Here is a 17,783-nt window from a genome sequence, read left to right on the forward strand (position 1 = left end):
AAGGATCAATTGTGTGTTTTGTTCATTGTCTAGACTTAACAGAGTGACTGAGAAAATATTCATATTGCAAAGTTGACTCAGAAGTGCATTGTGGGCACATTTTTTAATAAGAGAGCCAGTTGTTAAACATATATACCAGCGGGGCAGCTAGGTGGTGCAGTGGATAGAGCAACGGCCCTGGATTCAGGAGGACCTGAGTTCAAATCCGACCTCAGACACTTAACACTTCCTAGCTGTGTGACCCTGGGCAAGTCACTTAACCCCAATTGCCTCACATACACACACAAAAAATTCAGTTGGAATTAAGTTGGCGTCCAATAAGAAAACAAACAAACATATATCCCAGCACACTGCTGGAAAGAGCCCTCACAAAGTCCAAGAATGTTGTTTGTTAGGAAATGGTAGAGAACATTCTCAGGTCCTCGACTGGGCATCTGGGCCAGACAAGGAGCTTTTTGTCCGGAGATCGCTGTAAGCGCAAACAGTAAGCCCTGCCTAGAATGCTGGTGGTTTTCTTTTTAAAGTGTCTGAGGCTAACTTCGTGGAAAGGGAGTCTTTAAAGCAGGAATCCCTTCCTGAATTATCAGTATTTTAGCATGGAGTTAGAATTAAGATTCATCATGTTTTATTTAGATCTCAGAGGAACACAGGAACGTCAACATTTATCACCATTATGTAACCCTGGACTAGAAGTCCTCCCCTCTCAGGAATATGTGGGAAGAAGCTGGTGCTTCCAAATTTCTGAATTCAAAAGGCAGGCATGAGCTCTGGTCCAGTTCTTTTGGGTCCACTCCTTGATAACTCAGGTGGTTATATATATATATATATTTTTTTAGTGAGGCAATTGGGGTTAAGTGACTTGCCCAGGGTCACACAGCTAGTAAGTGTTAAGTGTCTGAGGCTGGATTTGAACTCAGGTACTCCTGACTCCAGGGCCGGTGCTCTATCCACTACGCCACCTAGCTGCCCCAGGTGGTTATATTAAAAACTGGCATCACGTTGCTGATGCCCAGGCTTTCCAGGCAGCACTTAGGAAAGAAAAGTGTCCACACCCTTTGACCCAGCCATTCCAATAGTGGAAAAATACCCAAAGACATCAAAGATAGAAACTAAGGTCCGATATATCCCCAAATGTTCATAGCAGTACTCTTTCTGCCAGCAAAGAACAAAAAACCAAGTGAGTGCACATTGATTAGAGAACTGCTGAAAAACTATAATAGATAAATGTGCAATACAGCTATATAAGACAGTATTTCACAGTGGGTAGAGGGCATACTTTATTTTTGTTTTGGTTTTTTGTTTGTTTTTGTGAGGCAACTGGGGTTAAGTGACTTGCCCAGGGTCACACAGCTAGTAAGTGTTAAGTGTTTGAGGCCGAATTTGAACTCAGGTCCTCCTGAATCCAGGGCCGGTGCTCTATCCACTGCGCCACCTAGCTGCCCCAAGGGTATACTTTAGAGTTGGGAAGACTTAGATTAGAGACCTGTGGCATATACTAGCTGCAGAACCATGAATAAGGAAGTCCTTTAAGTTCCCAGGGCCACAGGCTACTTGCTAAGGATAATGATCATACCTGTCCCAGCTTCACACCACATTAGAAACAGCAAAAACTTGTAGGCCCTCCCAACCACCCCAACTTGCTCTGAAACCAGAGGCACAAAAAAACCCAAAGCTTAGGACAGTGCCTCCCTACAGAGGAGAGCCCAATGTTAACATAAAATGCAAAGTCAAGACGTAGGCTGGAAAAATAAGGAAACAACAAAAAAGGGAACATGAGCGTAAAAAGTGCCTAACGTGGCAGAAAAAAAAAAAAAAAACAAGACGTAAACTCAGAAAAGGACCAGAATTGAAAATAGCTATAACCAAAGCCTCAAAGAAAAATGCTAATTAGATACAACACACACACACACTGTTGTGTATAGAAATTTATCTTACCCAACAGGAAAATAGGAGGAGAAGGAGATTAGAGAAACAGGGGAGATGATAAAAGGAAGGGCAGATGAAGGGAAGTGGTGGTTAGAAGCAAAACAGACTTTTGAGGAGGGACAGGATAAAAAGTCAGAGAGAAGAATGAACTGAAGAAAATGGAATAGAGGGAAGTACAAGGTATTCATAACGATGAATATGAATGTGATGAGCTCACCCATCAAATAGAAGCAGATAGCAGAATGGATTAGAAACCAAAGACACACTTGATAAATGTCAAAGGGTATGAAAAGGCAGTTTTCAGATGAAGAAATCAAAGCTTTCTGTAGGCATATGAAGGAGTGCTTTAAATCACTTTTGATTAAAGAAACACAAATTAAAACAGCTCTGAGGTAACACCTCATACCTATCAGCTTGACTAATATGACAAAAATGGTAAATGATAAATATTGGAGAGGATGTGGGAAACTTGGGACACTAATACACTGCTGGTGGAGTTGTGAACTGATCCAACTATTCTGGAAAGCAATTTGAAACTACGCCCAAAGGGCAACCAAACTATGCATACCCTTTGATCCAGCAATACCCCTACTTGGTCTGTATCCCAAAGAAATCATTAAAAAGGGAAAAGGACCTAGGTGTGCAAAAATACTTATAGCAGCTTTCTTTGCAGTGGCAAAATATTGGAAACTGAGGGGATGCCCATCAATGAGGAATGGCTGAATAAGCCATGGCATATGAGTATAATGGAATACTACTGTATAATAAGAAATGATGAGCAGGCAGATTTCAGAAAAACCTGGAAAGGCTTACATGAACTGATGCTGAGTGAAATGAGCAGAACCAGGAGAACATTGTACACAATAATAGCAACACTGTGTGATGATCAACTACAAATGACTCAGCTCTTCCCAACAACACAATGATCCACAACAAGTACAAAGGACTCATAAAGGAAAGTGTTATCCACATGCAGATAAAGAACTGAGGAACTCTGAATGCACACTGAAGCATACTTTCTTCACTTTATTCTTTTTCGTATTTTTTCTTTTGATGTTTCTTCTGTCACAATTGTGACTAATTTGGAAATATGTTTTACATGATAGCACATATATAACCTATATCAAATTGCCTACCATTTTAGGAAGGGGCGGGGGAGGGAGGGAGAAACATTTGCAACTCAAAATCTTGTAAAAATGATTAACAAAAATTGTCTTTACATGTAATTGGGGGGAAAATAAAATACTGGGTTTTTTTAGTGAGGTAATTGGGGTTAAGTGACTTGCCCAGGGTCACACAGCTAGTAAGTGTTAAGTGTCTGAGGCCGGATTTGAACCCAGGCCCTCCTGAATTCAGGTCCGGTGCTCTATCCACTGCACCACCTAGCTGCCCCCATAAAATACTATTTTTAAAAAGAAATGAAAGAAAAGAAATTAAAGCTATCTATGATCATAAGAAAAAATTCTCTTGATTTAGGGAATCTATTGATTAGAGAAATGCAAATGAATGCCATCTCACACCTCTCAGAAATGACAAATGTTGGAGAAGATGAGTGAAAATAGCTACACTAGTGAACATTTGGTGGAGTCATGAACTAGTGCAACCATTCTGAAGAACAAATTAAAACGATGCACAAAAGGCTATATAAAACCATCCATCCCCTTTAACCTAGCAATACCACTACTAGGTCTGTATCCCAAAGATCAAGTTGGTAAAAGACAAGAAAAGGGAAGGATTTGCCTTCCCTTCTCACTGATTCAGTTCATAATATCCAAAAAGAGCAGAAACAATGGCAGGAAAGGGACTAAAAGAGCTCACCTACTTTAAAGACAAAAGGCATCCTATTAAAGGCAGCTGGCCCACTCACCGAAGTAGGGGAAGCAGTCCACTCCACCTCTGGCAAACTGGGCATGCCTAGGCCAGCCCAAGGTTACACAGCTAAAACGAAAACAAAACAAAACAAATATATGTAATGGGAAAATATCATCAGTCCCGCAAACGTTTACTAAGTGCCAAGGATCGTGTCTAGAAGCTGAGGATACGAACAAAACAGAAGATGCCCTCGAGGAGGTCCAATATTTACAAAAATAAATAAAATAAAATACATACAAAGGAAATACAGTTTGAGGGGAGGGAGGCAGGGAGGAGGCTCAGCCGGAGATCAGGGCAGATCTCCGATCTCAAAGAAGGCTTTGAGCTAAACTTCGCAGGAAGGTGGAGACTGCAAGAGGCCACTGTGAGAGGGAGGGCGTAGGCAGGCATAGGAGACAGGCACAGACAGACAGAATGGAAGGTTGCACGTAAGGAACAGCAAGGCTGGATCCCAGGATGTGTAAAGGGGTGTAACACGTTTGTACTAAGCCTGAAAAGGTAAGTTTTGAAGGCCAACCACGGGAGTTGGGATTTTCTCTTGGAGGAAGCAGGGAGCCATTGGGGCTTCTTGAAGAGAGGAGTGACCTAGTCAAACCTGTGCTTTAGAAATATCACTTTATCAGCTGAGCAGAGGGACTGGAGAAGAATTGAGGCACAGAGTCCAGTGAGGAAATTATCGGGATTTAATCCATAAGGGAGGCGATTGTGTGAACAGAGAGAAGGGTGTGGATGGAAAGGGTGTGGTGATGGGGGAATAAGCAAGACTTGGCAACTGATTGGATGTAGGGGATGGAGGAGGGAAGCACCAGGGATGACTCTGAGGTGGTGAACCTGGCTCGGTAACTGAAAAACAGAAATAGAAAAGTTAGGGTGAGAGACGGGTTTGGGAAAAAAGAATGTGGAAAAAAATGGTTTTAGACACGTTGAGATGCCTGCAGAACCTCTAGAGGCAGGACAGGCACTCAGGGGGAAGTCTGGGGCTCGATGTATAGATTTAGGCATCCTCTCCCAGTGGTGGGCATTGAACCCACAGGAAAGGTGGAGATTCAAGGGGACAAGTAGGACTATAGGCTTGAGCCAGGAAAGTGTGGCTTCGTCAAAGAGATCTACGGAAATGAGGATGGGGGACGATCTCAGAGAGCTTTTCCATGCTGAGCAGGGGGAGAAGAGGAGCTCAGAGCAAATGCTCTCTATTTCTTCAGTAAAAAAATTAAAAAATTAAAAATCACCTGGAAGAACAAAAAGTCAAGAATATAAAGAGAATTAATTTTTAAAATGTGAAGGAAGGTGGCCTAGCTGTACCACATCTCAAACTATATTATAAAGTGGTAATCATTCAAATAATCTGGTCCTGGCTAAGAAACAGAGCAGTGCATCAGTGGAACAGATCAAGTACAAAAGCCACAGTAGCAAATGACCACAGCCATCTAGTGTTTGATAAGCCCAAAGTCTCCAACTTTGGGGACAAGAACTCACTATCTGACAAAAACTTCTGGGAATGTGATTTCCTCAATAAAGTCTGAGGAGGTTCTGTTGAAGGGGAAAGAAGGCTGGCTAGGGTAGGAAGACTGAGGATCGGTAAAGTTTTGGAATAGCTGCTTGAGGGAATAGAATGAAGGAAGACTAAAAAGACCCCTTGACCTTTGAATGCCCAGTTGAGATCCGATAACATAAATCTGCAATGGACCAAGGGAGTTCATCTGCCAGACTTTCTCTAGGAGAAGAGGAGGTCATTGATGGGGATAATGGAGGCTTGGGGTTGGCCAAGCCACGGACAAGCCAGGACAAGAAGGGTAGAAGGACTCAAGAATAGGATTGCATAGTAAGGATTGACAAAATTCGGAAAAACAAGATTTTCATGAAATTGAGAAGAGCAAACCAAAGAGAACCGTTAGAACAACGTATACTAATGGCAACAATGCAAATGAAAAAATCTGGGGTTGGGGGGGACCTTTGAAAACCCAATTAAGAGGCAGCTAAGGTCCAGCCTCCCAACATGGAGCAGTCAGTGAACATCACGGAGTTGTCGCTGCCGCAGCTGGAGCTGCTCAAGAACCAGCTGGACCAGGAGGTGGAGTTTTTCTCCTCATCCATCGCGCAGCTCAAGGTTGTACAGACCAAATACGTGGAGGCCAAGGAGTGTCTGAATGTGCTGAACAAGAGCAACAAGGGGAAAGAATTACTCGTCCCATTGACCAGTTCTATGTAGGTACCTGGGAAGTTACATGATGTGGAACATGTTCTCATTGATGTAGGAACTGGCTACTATGTGGAGAAGTCAGCTGATGATGCTAAAGATTTCTTCAAGAGGAAGACTGACTTCCTCACTAAGCAGATGGAAAAAATTCAGCCAGCTTTGCAGAAGAAGCATGCCATGAAGCAAGCTATCATGGAGATGATGAGCCAGAAGATTCAGCAGCTCACAGCGCTGGGGGTGACCCAGGCAGCCGCCAAAGCCTGAGGGGGTTGGGGGGTGCTGGGGGGAGCTGGGAGGAGCCGGGAGCACGTGTACAGAGCCAATAAAAGTGCCCGCTGGGTCCAAAAAAAAAAAAAAAAAGAGGCAGCTAAGTGGATAAAGCACCAGCCCCGGATTCAGGAGGACCTGAGTTCAAATACAGCTTCAGACACTTGACACTTACTGTGTGACCCTGGGCAAGTCACTTAACCCTCATTGCCCTGCAAATAGATAGATAGATAGATAGATAGATAGATAGATAGATAGATAGATAGATAGATAGATAGATAGATGGATGGATGGATGGATGGATGGATGGATGGATGGATGGATGGATGGATGGATGGATGGATGGATGGATGAATAACTAAATAAGTAAATAAATGGAAATAAATTCCAATGAAGGTCCCAGACAAGAGATACTGAAGTATCACCCCCTCCTCCCAGCAAGAAGCAGGAGGCTATTGGGACACACTGCTGGGCTCACTGTTTTTGTTTTTTTGTTTTGTTTTGCGGGGCAAAAGTCACTAACTACCAAATGACTTGCCCAGGGTCACACAGCTAGTAAGTGTCAAGTGTCTGAGGCAGCATTTGAACTCAGGTCCTCCTGAATCCAGAGCCAGCGCTTTATCCACTGCGCCACCTAGCTGCTCCTTACTGTGTATTTTTAAAGCTCAATCTCCCGCCCTTGGAGTGATGCTACACTGAAAAAAGGAACTGGGTCAAAAGTCGGGAGACCCAAGCATTGGTGCTAACTGACCACCGTCTCTGCCTTGACCTCTCTGAACTCTGCTCTTCTGTGCAATAAGGCTGGCTTCGATAAAATCCTATGATTCTGTGATATGAATAACTTAAACCTGGCTCATTTTATTACCGAAAACAACCCTAGTTCTCTGTCACATTAAAAATGCAACATCCCCTTTGAGAAATTATCTAACATAGCCTTTGTGCTTCAGGAGGCGAGAGAAGGACTGAAATTCAAATCAGGCATAATTCCACATGAATTATGGATTCTGCTTATGCCCAATTGCCTCACCCTAAGGTCTGTTTAGGGGAGGGAGAGAAAAAAGGGAAAGAACTGTGGATTCCACTTCCTTCTGAATGAGGCACGATGAATTGAGGGAGCACTGTGCCAGGGAACGAAAATTGGGCCTTGGACATGAATGACCCTTAAGTAGAAGGCCTGCAAGAAGAGGGAGCAGGAGAAAGGAAAGAAAATGAAGGTTTGGTCTCTGGGCGTTTGGATGAGAGAATGAGGCATAACGCAGTTCCATCCGGAAATCACTTATGCCCCAGATCTGAGTTCTGGACTGGACATGTTAAATACAAGGTCACTTCTCCAAAGGGATATTACATTTTTAATGTGGAAAAGAACTAAAGTTTGTTTTTGTTTGTTTTTTTAAAGTGAGGCAATTGGGGTTAAGTGACTTGTCCCAGGGTCACACAGCTAGTAAGTGTTAAGTGTCTGAGGCTGGATTTGAACTCAGGTCCTCCTGACTCCAGGGCCGGTGCTCTATCCACTGTGCCACCTAGCTGCCCCTAAAGTTTTTTTATGCCATAAAATCCGCTAAGATGAAGTTATTCCTAGGTCGCTGTGCCTTGAAGACCACAATTAGCCGTGATCTTATTTTCCCTATTTGTTATTTTCTCTTCCTTTATCTCTCCCCATAGCTTTAGATGTTATTTCCATAAAATAACTTTAAAATGGTTTGTGTGTGATTTGGGGGAGTAAGAAAGGCAACCCAGAATAATGAAAAGAGCTAATGCTGTAACTGGGGCAGTGGTTGTTGAAATTAATTCACTATAGACCCCATTTTGGGGTGAGCATATATCAATTCATCAATATTATCCCAGTAAAGGATTGAGCATGTGTCTCCCTAACTTCTCACGGTCTCAGGCTGGTGGTAAAGAAAGCAGGGAGAGAGCTTCCACATGGCAGTTAGCTCGGGCAGGAGAAGAGCCCCAAGTGACCCATGCTTCTGGTCCCAGGGAGCCAAGAGAAGCTCAGAAGACAACCCGGAAGTCCTCAAGTGGCGTTTTTTTACCACAGGTTTTTAACCCTCTTTTGGTAGCAATGGGTCATTATACATTGATCAAAGCTAATTGGGTCATTATACATCAAACAAAGCTAATTAGTCAGCATCACTCAACTCTATTGGTTGACAGGACTTGAAAGTGGGCTACCTTAAAATGAACTCTACGGATGACTTGAAGGAAAAGAAAGCAAAAGACTTTCACTGAAGTTGCTTAAGTAAAAATCCATTATCTAGGTGTTGCTCAATTCCAACACCCATCTAGACAAAAGAATCTATTTCCATTCCCTTTGTTCCCTTGGGTTTGTGCCAGATGAGATTTAATGAAGTTTCTCAAGAACTGACTTTGGGAGAGGAAGAACTGATATCTGGGTTCCAAAAAATCCATTATTAATACTAATTTTCTCACAGGGCCAAAGGACCTGCATTCAAATCCTAGCTCAGTTACTTATCTATAACCTTCAGCAAGTCTGTAAAAAAAGAGTTTAGACTAGATGAGTTTTAACGGTTTCTTCCAACTCTCAATCTGTGATTGCTGTGAGAACAGAGGAAAGAGAGGCCTCTGTCTTCTTTTTCCTAAGCAAAACTGGGATGTTTGAAAGTCACATTAATGGCAAAGGTCACGTGCAAGCCACATCCTCAGGCTTGGTGCTGGATGCAAAGTCGAAGTCACCAGGTGCCAGAGAGATTTCGGACTATCAGATTTGGATAGGGCCTTACCAGTCTTCCAGCCCAGCCTGTACCTGAATGGAAGTCTATTTTCCGTGAAATCTACTTCCCTTTGTATTTTGCCCAAGTCCCTACATCTATCCAATCATCTCACAGTTAACACTGACTTTTTGTTTTAATTTTTAAAGATTTATTCAGTGTTTTGTACTTTCCTTTTTTCTAGTAAACCTTCCAATTTTATTTTCTTGACTCACTCGGCTTTCTGCCTCCTAAAGGCTGAACTCTGGCCTCCACAACTCTGTCCAGCCACACTCCAAGGCACAAGGCCAGCCTGGTTTGTTTTTTGTTTTTGTTTTTTTGCTGGGCAATGGGGGTTAAGTGACTTGCCCAGGGTCACACAGCTAGTAAGTCAAGTGTCTGAGGTCGGATTTGAACTCAGGTACTCCTGAATCCAAGGCCAGTGCTCTATCCACTGCGCCACCTAGCTGCCCCGCCAGCCTGGTTTTAGTATTTACTTCCTGTATTGGACGATGTCTCCAATTCTAATGAAACTATCCCTTGGTTCTGTGACAATAATAGGGTGCTCTGGTATTTCAAAGCAGTCTGTCTTTCCCTTGGTTTTCAGGAGTCTTAAATTCATAGACATTTTAGTCAAACAACCTACTTCATCTCCAGCCACAGCAAGTGTGGAATTTGAAATAAATGTAACAGAAGTTCTCTTCCCAGTGGTGATGGTACCACTAATGGATGCAGTTCCAAGTTGGTAGATGTCTATCTTGTTTATTATGACAACCATATAATTCTCTTCACTGTGGGAGCATTTTGTTTTCTAGATTTTATGAATGCAGATCTTCCTTCAATACAGTTCCATGTTTGTAATGTTTTGTCTGTTCCCACAGATAAAGCTGAATTGCTAAGAGGATGAACAGAAAGAAAATGCCCCTTACACAAGTTAATAGATTTTGAGCATTCCCATCTCTTTGCCAGACAGACTTAGCTTTTAGAAACAGGTATTTTCAAGGGTGATATACTTGGCACTAAATGACCCCCTCAAGAGTCTGTAACGGACAATTCAGAGGAAAGTGGACTCAGGCTCGGAGAACACATGTGACAAAGGGGTAACTCCTAGCTCTGGGGGGCGTCTGGAAATCATCCCTCCCCTTTCCCAGGCACGCCTGAATTTCCCCTCGAGCACGATGCAGCTTTTCGGTCAGGCTCCTTCTAGAATCCAGGCACCTAATTTGTTCCTGACTCCTGATACCAACACCGCTACTCCAGGGAGGCTGCTAGGACCCTGACATCAAAAGTCCAAATCCTCCGACCCTCCAAGCAAGGAGGAAGCTGCAGCTTTTCTCCTTCCTTCCCACCCCCAGCAGAACCTTCTCTGGGGCTTGGCCTCCAGTCAAGTCACTAACTACCAAATGCTCACGTGAATGGGTTCTGAACTGGCCTGTTAGTTTAAAGGCAACCCACGGGACAGGACTAGACTAATGCAAATGTGCTTTCTGGGTCTCTCAGGACTCTTCCCCATAACTAAGACCAAGGTTCATAAATTACCGATGATTGAAATGTATAGGCCTTTAAATGACTGTTCTCACCTGACTAAGGCATAGGACTAGAATCAAGTCATTAACTTTCAGCGGGGCAAGGGTAAGTGATTGACTCCCCACCAGTTCAGTGAAGGGAACGCAGAACACCCATAGCACTTTAATGTTACATTTTTGTTTGTTTGTTTTTGCGGGGCAATGAGGGTTAAGTGACTTGCCCAGGGTCACACAGCTAGTAAGTGTCAAGTGTCTGAGACCAGATTTTAACTCAGGTCCTCCTGAATCCAGGGCTGGTGCTTTATCCACTGTGCCACCTAGCAGCCCCCGTTACATTTTTAATTAAGAGATTTCGCCATCCTTTCATTGCTATTTCTTTACGAATTTGGTCGTGTGAGGCTCAGTATATGAGGCTATGATATTTTAGGTACTATACCTGCAATTCAGGTACTGCTCAAAGGCAGAGAAATGCATCTCAAATTAATTGTCCATATATCTCTACCCATATTTCATTGGCACGTCAAAGGTTTTATACTACAATTCCATTACAACAACCCTTTATTAAGCACCTTCATGGGCAGCCCAAAGGGGCTCAAAACTACTCTGCTTCTCTTAAGATCCATCTCATGCTTCCTTTCTCTTGGACTTCCAGCAAAGGGATGGGGGAGGGGATTCCCCCTTCTTCCCAGTGACAATAGCAGCCACATGCAATAGGTACTAGGGAGCTGTGTTTGCCCAGATGAATCTGTGTCCCTGTCCTCGTTTCTTCCGCCAGCACTGGAAGAGTCTAAAAATGGACATTTCCAGCACTTCCCGCGACTTCCTAAGTTTGAAAGGTCGAGAGTTCCTGAGACAAGATCTGGCTGTTCAATAGGCTAGGTCACCACAACCGTAGCTTTCCAAGGGACAAAATAACCACAGACAGAATCATCCTGAAACTGGAAGGACTAAAGGGTCATCCTCTGCTGGCCAGGAGATCTGGACCTCATGATTTGCTTGGGCTAAATAGAGCGGACACAATGAGCACCTTATCGCTATTAGTGCTAGCGCCCTGGACACTGGTTCAATCTTTTCAGTCGTATCCAACTCTCTGTGACCCCATTGGGGGTTTTCTTGGCAGAGATACTGGAGTGGTTGGCCATTTCCTTCTCCAACTCATTTTATAGATGAGAAAACGGAGGCAAACAGGGTGAAGTGACTTGCCCAGAGTCACATGGCTAGTAAATGTCCAAGGTCACATTTGAACTCAGGTCCTTCTTGACTCTAGGCCCGTTGCTCTATTCACTTCACCACACAGCTGCCCCAGACACTTTTAAGTTTAAATATAAATGTAAATATATATATATATATATATATAATATACATATATACACATTAAAGTTTAAATATAAATGTAAATATATAGACATATATACATACACACATTAAAGTTTAAATATAAATGTAAATATATATGCATACATATATACATACACACATTAAAGTTTAAACATAAATTTAAATGTATATACATACATACGCACACATATATGCATTTATATGCATGGGTCAGTTATGATATCTATATTTAGAGGCAGGTAGGTGGGGCAGTGGATGGAGAACTGGGCCTGGAGTCAGGAAGGCCTGAGTTCAAATCCTATCTCAGACACTCCCCTGCTGTATAAACTTTGGGCATCTGTCTACCTCAGTTTCTTCATCTGTAAAATAAAGATAATACCAGCACCTACATCCCAGGGATAAAATGAGATCACATGTGTGAAGTGCTTAACTGCATAAATGTTATTAGGATAATATTTATAACCCTGCTTTTCATAACAATCTGTGAAGTGTGGAATCATTTAATAGCCGAAGGATACATTTCAATGATTTCGTCATTGATAAGAATTTTCAAGCCACACCCTGGGGTCTGCTTTTTTGCAAAGAGGAACGTGAACATAGCACACCATAAGAACGAATACAAAGATGTGAACAGTGTTTCTTGTTGACCGTGGGGTGTTTCTGTTGGTTGGTTTTAGATAAAAGATACTATTACAGGGAAACACACCCTGACCATCTGAAACCAGGTCACTGGGACCTCGAAACAGAATCCTGCTCCCCTCTCTCTGGAAGCGACCTGGGGCATGGACGTGACCTGCCGATCAGACCTCTCCACAGACAGACTTCTGGACCTCCCTGCCTGGGGACTCTCTTATTGTTCACATGATCATTCTGCCTTCTCTGTCTGAATTACCAGGGCTGGAAAGAACCAGCAGAAGACAATGGCCTATTTCAGAATAGCTCAAGTCCCTTTTCCAGCTGCATATCATGAAGTTTTATCTTTTGTCAAGAACTCGGCATTAGAGACGACTCTGGGGAAAAGTCCACCTGTTCAGAAGGCCCCCTTCTCCCCCGCCCACTCCAGCAAAACCCTGATGTTTGCACCAAACTGAAGGATGACTAAGATATCCAATGAAAACTACAGAAAGTGGTTTGTTCCATCCAGGACCACACGAGAGGTCACAGAACCTTGTGAGATACAGGAAAGGAAGCCGAGAGAAGCCCAAGGGACAGGCTATGGGTGAAGTCTACGAGCCCGTGTCTGGAGCCAGCGAGAAAACTGCAGGGTGGTCAGAAAGCCAAGGACTCTGCCTACTCCCCAGGCTGGCCCCCATTCTGGAATGCCCTGACCCCTCCCCTTCGCTTAGTTTCCTTGGATTCCTTCAAGTCTCTGCTCAAACCCCACCCCCGCTTTAATAGTCCCCCAGCTGTCAATGCCCCTTTCAGCCTGCCTTCCATCCAAACTACAGATGTCTTGTATGTACCTGGTTATTTAAATGCTATTGTACCCCCTAGGAGGTGAGCTCCCGGACGGCAGAGACTGGTTTTGCCTTTCTTTGTAGCTCATTGGGTGCCTGGCACAGGGTGAGTCTTGTTTTCTGACTCCTCTCAACTTGCTGGGAATCTGGGTGCCTGTTTACTGACCCTCAGTCCTTGCACTGAAGACTGTAACTTGGGGGTGAGGAGGATGGTGGAGGGGTTAAGTGATAGATTATTTGCAATTTATGTCAGACGGTTTCTTTAACATCACAGAAAGGATTTGCAGCTGTCAAGATGTTACTGTTTAAACTTAACAACCTACTACTGGGCTTCAGAGAATCAACCAAACGAGCCAGCCTGGCACTGCTGATCTCAAAGATGATGCCTAATAATAAAGTGCTATCTGTTTAAAAGTGAGAGGCAGTAGGGCATAATTGAGAGAGAGACAGAGAGACAGAGACAGAGGCAGAGAGAGGCAGAGAGAGACAGAGAGAGACAGAGAGACAGAGAGAGAGCAAGCGGAGACCAAGGATCCAAATGCCTCCCACTAACACCTACTAGTTAAGTGATAGGTCTCACTGAACCACTGGGGCACCTAAGACTCTTAAATTGCAGAGAATATGCAGACCTGCATTAGCAGAGAGAGCTCCCTATGCCAAGGAAATCACAAGTCCCTCCTGTCTTTCATAATTAGTAAATAAGCATTGAATTAAAGCAGACCTCTGTATCCAGAATAGCAGTGGGAACAGCTAGGTGAATTTCATTTGAAAGGTGGGCTCAACTTCAAATGAATCAATATGCTATACACCAACTGCTAATTTTTTTTTGAGGGGGGGAGGCAATTGGGGTTAAGTGACTTGCCCAGGGTCACATAGCTAGTAAGTGTCAAGGGTCTGAGGCCAGATTTGAACCCAAGTCCTCCTGAATCCAGGGCCGGTGCTCTATCCACTGCGCCACCTAGCTGCCCCCAAACTGCTAATTTAAAAAAAAAATTTAAATACAAAAGAATATACCTAATACTAAAATTATCCTGAACCTCAATTTAATCCTTAATTATTCTGCAAGCACTTCGGGATCCCATTTTGACTTAAGGTTATCATCATAAATTATCGACCATCATTGTATGGTATTAACAATGAATATAGAAGTCTGTAGGGAAAAGAATTGAAACTGTAAAGACCCTATTTCTTTTTTCTTCTTTTTTTTTGGAGAAGACCCTATTTCATACCCTAAAAAAAAGGTCCACACTCTTTCAGAAGTAGGGCAAGCCAAGGATTTCTTTATTTATTTCACTTTCAGCTCCCCCTTAGCCACTTAGTCTTCTAACTCCTACCAAAAGTCATCATACACTGGCTGTCTCAATGAGAGTCTGGAACAGAAATGTTGCATCGGTGTACTGTAGACAAACTTATCTGTCTAGAAAAGATGACCAAGGAAATACTGATCTTATCTCCACGCTCCACCTTCTAACCCCATTTAGCTCGATGATGCTAGTGGCTGGGTAGAGAGAGAGAAAATACACAGAAAAAAATGGGGGGAGGGGAAGAGAGGGAGGCCTTTCAAAGAACGTGTAGTTTTTGAAAATGAGAAAAGATTGTGAAATTTAACAGCTCAAGGGAGTTCACCCCCAAGGATAGATTCTAGGAATAAAAGACATTCTCTTCTTCCTCCATCTCCTTATGTCATAAGGCCCTAATTTAAGCCCTCAAAACTTCAAAAAATACACTGATCTCTCCCTTCTGAGCTCCATCCAAGAGGAAATTTGATGATTGTTACCAAGTGATACACATGCATTTTTATGCATGCTGAAGCCTGTAAACTGGACTAGGCACAGAATATAACTCAACATCATCTTTGGTAGACTTGCCATAAAGTATTAGTTTCTGCTCTGCTGGTTGTTTTTTAAAAATTCATTCCTAATATCCACTTGTTTATTTAACAGTCCTCTCTAAGAAAAGCTACTAAGCCATTGTTTGCATTCCATATGAACCAGATCAAAATGATTAAAATGTAACCCTCCTTTTGCATATGCCCTCAGATATAGTCTATGTGTTGGTTAATCTTGCTGGACTGTTTTCTTGTTTTTGAATCTTGTTATAAGGGAGAGGAAGGCTAGCTGGGTGGAGAGAGAAAGGGAATATTCAGAAATGATTGGAACATAAAAGATATGAATAAAACTTTTAAAAAATGTAACCAGCAAAGGGAGAAGCATAGAGGCTTTAAAAGGGCTTGTGACTTTTTAAAGTAGGTTTGCCCACTAATAACAAATACAGCTAATCCAGGCAGATGTAAAAACAGTTTATGGCACTAAGCAAACAGGAGGAACCGCAAGCAGGTGAGCTAACTGGCATTCTAATAAGGGAAGTGTCAAAGATTATGACTTGTAAGACAAACACTGAAAAGCTTGTTGGCCTCCAAGGATCCACATAGGTGATAGCTTGCAAAAATAAAACGAAGGTGTTGATAAAAAAAAGAAAAACGAGGTGGGGGAGGTCCCAGAAATATGTATGTGGGTAATATATAATATGTGGAAAATAAATATATTTTAAATCTAGATAAAGCTCCATCGTGTCCTATTTATCCTGTATATAGCTTGCTTTGTATAATTTGTTTGTAGATTAGATAGCAAACTTCTTGAGGGCAGGGATTATCTTTTGCCTCTCCTTGTATCTCTGGGAATTTAGCACAGCGCTCGACACATAGTAGGTGATTATAAATATTGATTGATCATCTGATTTGTTACCTAAGACTAGGAATGTATAAAATGCTTCCAAGGAGAAACCAAAGATCTTTTCCCCTCACTTAGGTTCCTATCCAGGAAAGGCACTTTTGTAGCAAATAAGCAGCCCCGGTATTTTTGGTCTCACTGAAAACTCTCCGAGTGTTTCACTTACCAGATACAGAACAGTTAATACTACCTCATTTGCAGTCAGTTTTGCTTTCAAATGTTCTGCAGGTGCTTCCTTTGACCACTCATTCGAGACTCGTTTTCCTCTTTTTGTGTCATCTAACTTGGACAGTTCTGCTCACACTGTCCGCGGGTCTGACTGCTGGGAAGCCCCCTCCCCTCGGTCATTCCCACTTCCATACCCCATAACCATGCCCAGGAGGGAGGGACAAATCGGACCATCTGCAGAACACTGGGGCTTCAGGCTCCCCAGAGGGTTCAATCCAAACTTATTTACCCAGGGGATGGCTGCTTTCCAGGTAAGGCCTTTGTACCTGAGGTGATGAGCCCGGGACGGCTCACAAGCACAGAATTTCCCTGAGATGGGAGGGAAGGTCACAAGCCCTCTCCTTCAAAGCGAACCTGGGAGGGTGTCACAGGCTTCCGGCCAGGGGACATGAAGCAGCTTGGACAGCAGGGGCTCCCTACATGCTGTGGGAGGAAATGAGATGGAGGTTACCCAGCGGCGCCCCCTTTAAAGGAGCTCTGCCGCTGAACGGCTCTGGGCCTCAGTTTCCTCTAGCTGTCAAATGACTGGTGCTAGATTAGATGACCTCTGAGGTCCCCTCCAGCCCTGGATCGATTACATCTCCTAATAGGTCATTTATCCTCTCTGGGCCTCAGTTTCCTCTGGCTGTCAAATCAGGGGCACCTGATTAGATGACTTCTGGGGTTTCTTCCAGCCCTGGATCTATGCTCCTATGTCATCTACCCTTTCTAGGCCTCAGTTTCCTCATTTGTCAAATGGGGAGGTGAGAGTAAACGGCCTGAGAGGTCCCTCCCAGCTTCCTATCTATGACTAAGGTTCAGGCTGGGGGTAACAGGAGGGAGGTTACTGCAAACTTCATATTTCTTCGCCCCTCCTCCAATCCAGGCTCCCGAGGGCCATTGATTGGGGAAAGGGGCGGTGGGGGGGGGGGGCGGGAACAGACTTAGAGAGACTGGGGGATCCAGACCGCCAGCAAGACTACGACAAGTTAAAAGTACGCACATGGCTGGCCCAGGAGGCAAGCCCAAGCGCTTTCCCGGCATGCACCTAGTTGTAGTTCTGGGGACATTGCATGCTGGGATATGTAGTTTCTCGCGGGGTGCCCGGCCTCGCCCCGCCCCCACCTCTCCTCCTCAGTCTCTTTGGGGCACAAGATGCCCCAAAACTCCTGAAATTCCTGTTTCCCGAGAAGCCACCCGCCCGAGTAGCCTGCGGCAACTGGGGGAGGGCTTACTTGGGACTTGCCGAACTAGGAGCCTTATACGACTCTCAACGTATTCTTCGGGGGAGGAAAAGCGAAGAACGTGTTGCCATGGACACCGTTTCCCCTAGTAACGGAGTAAACGCTGTCGAGGAAGGATCCAGAAGTGCTTCCGGAGCACGACTTCACCCTAAGCGGGGGTGGGGGGGTGGGGGGGGGGAGAAGGAGTGCCTAAGCTGGTGCTCATTGGTCGACCTCCCTCCGATGTCGGAGCCGCCCAAGCTAGGGGCCCGCGGAGGCTGGTGATTGGCCGGGTGAGACGTAGCTCGCGTGGGCCAATCAGCCGGAGCC

General features: G+C 44.0%; 1 protein-coding gene and 1 pseudogene across 1 annotated transcript in view; one reads left to right on the top strand and one right to left on the bottom strand.

Moving 5' to 3' along the window:
* Positions 1-17,549, bottom strand: part of LOC122727629 (putative tetratricopeptide repeat protein 41) — an 80,775-nt gene extending 63,226 nt beyond the window's left edge. The window contains exon 1 of the mRNA XM_043965254.1: positions 17,466-17,549. The gene's annotated coding sequence lies outside the window, so the exon portion shown is untranslated. The remainder of the gene's footprint in view (positions 1-17,465) is intronic.
* On the top strand, positions 5,781-6,259 carry LOC122727630 (annotated as a pseudogene).
* Positions 17,550-17,783: the final 234 nt, after the last annotated feature.

The sequence above is a fragment of the Dromiciops gliroides genome, chromosome 5, assembly GCF_019393635.1.
Source record: "Dromiciops gliroides isolate mDroGli1 chromosome 5, mDroGli1.pri, whole genome shotgun sequence".
Lineage (NCBI taxonomy): Eukaryota > Metazoa > Chordata > Mammalia > Microbiotheria > Microbiotheriidae > Dromiciops > Dromiciops gliroides.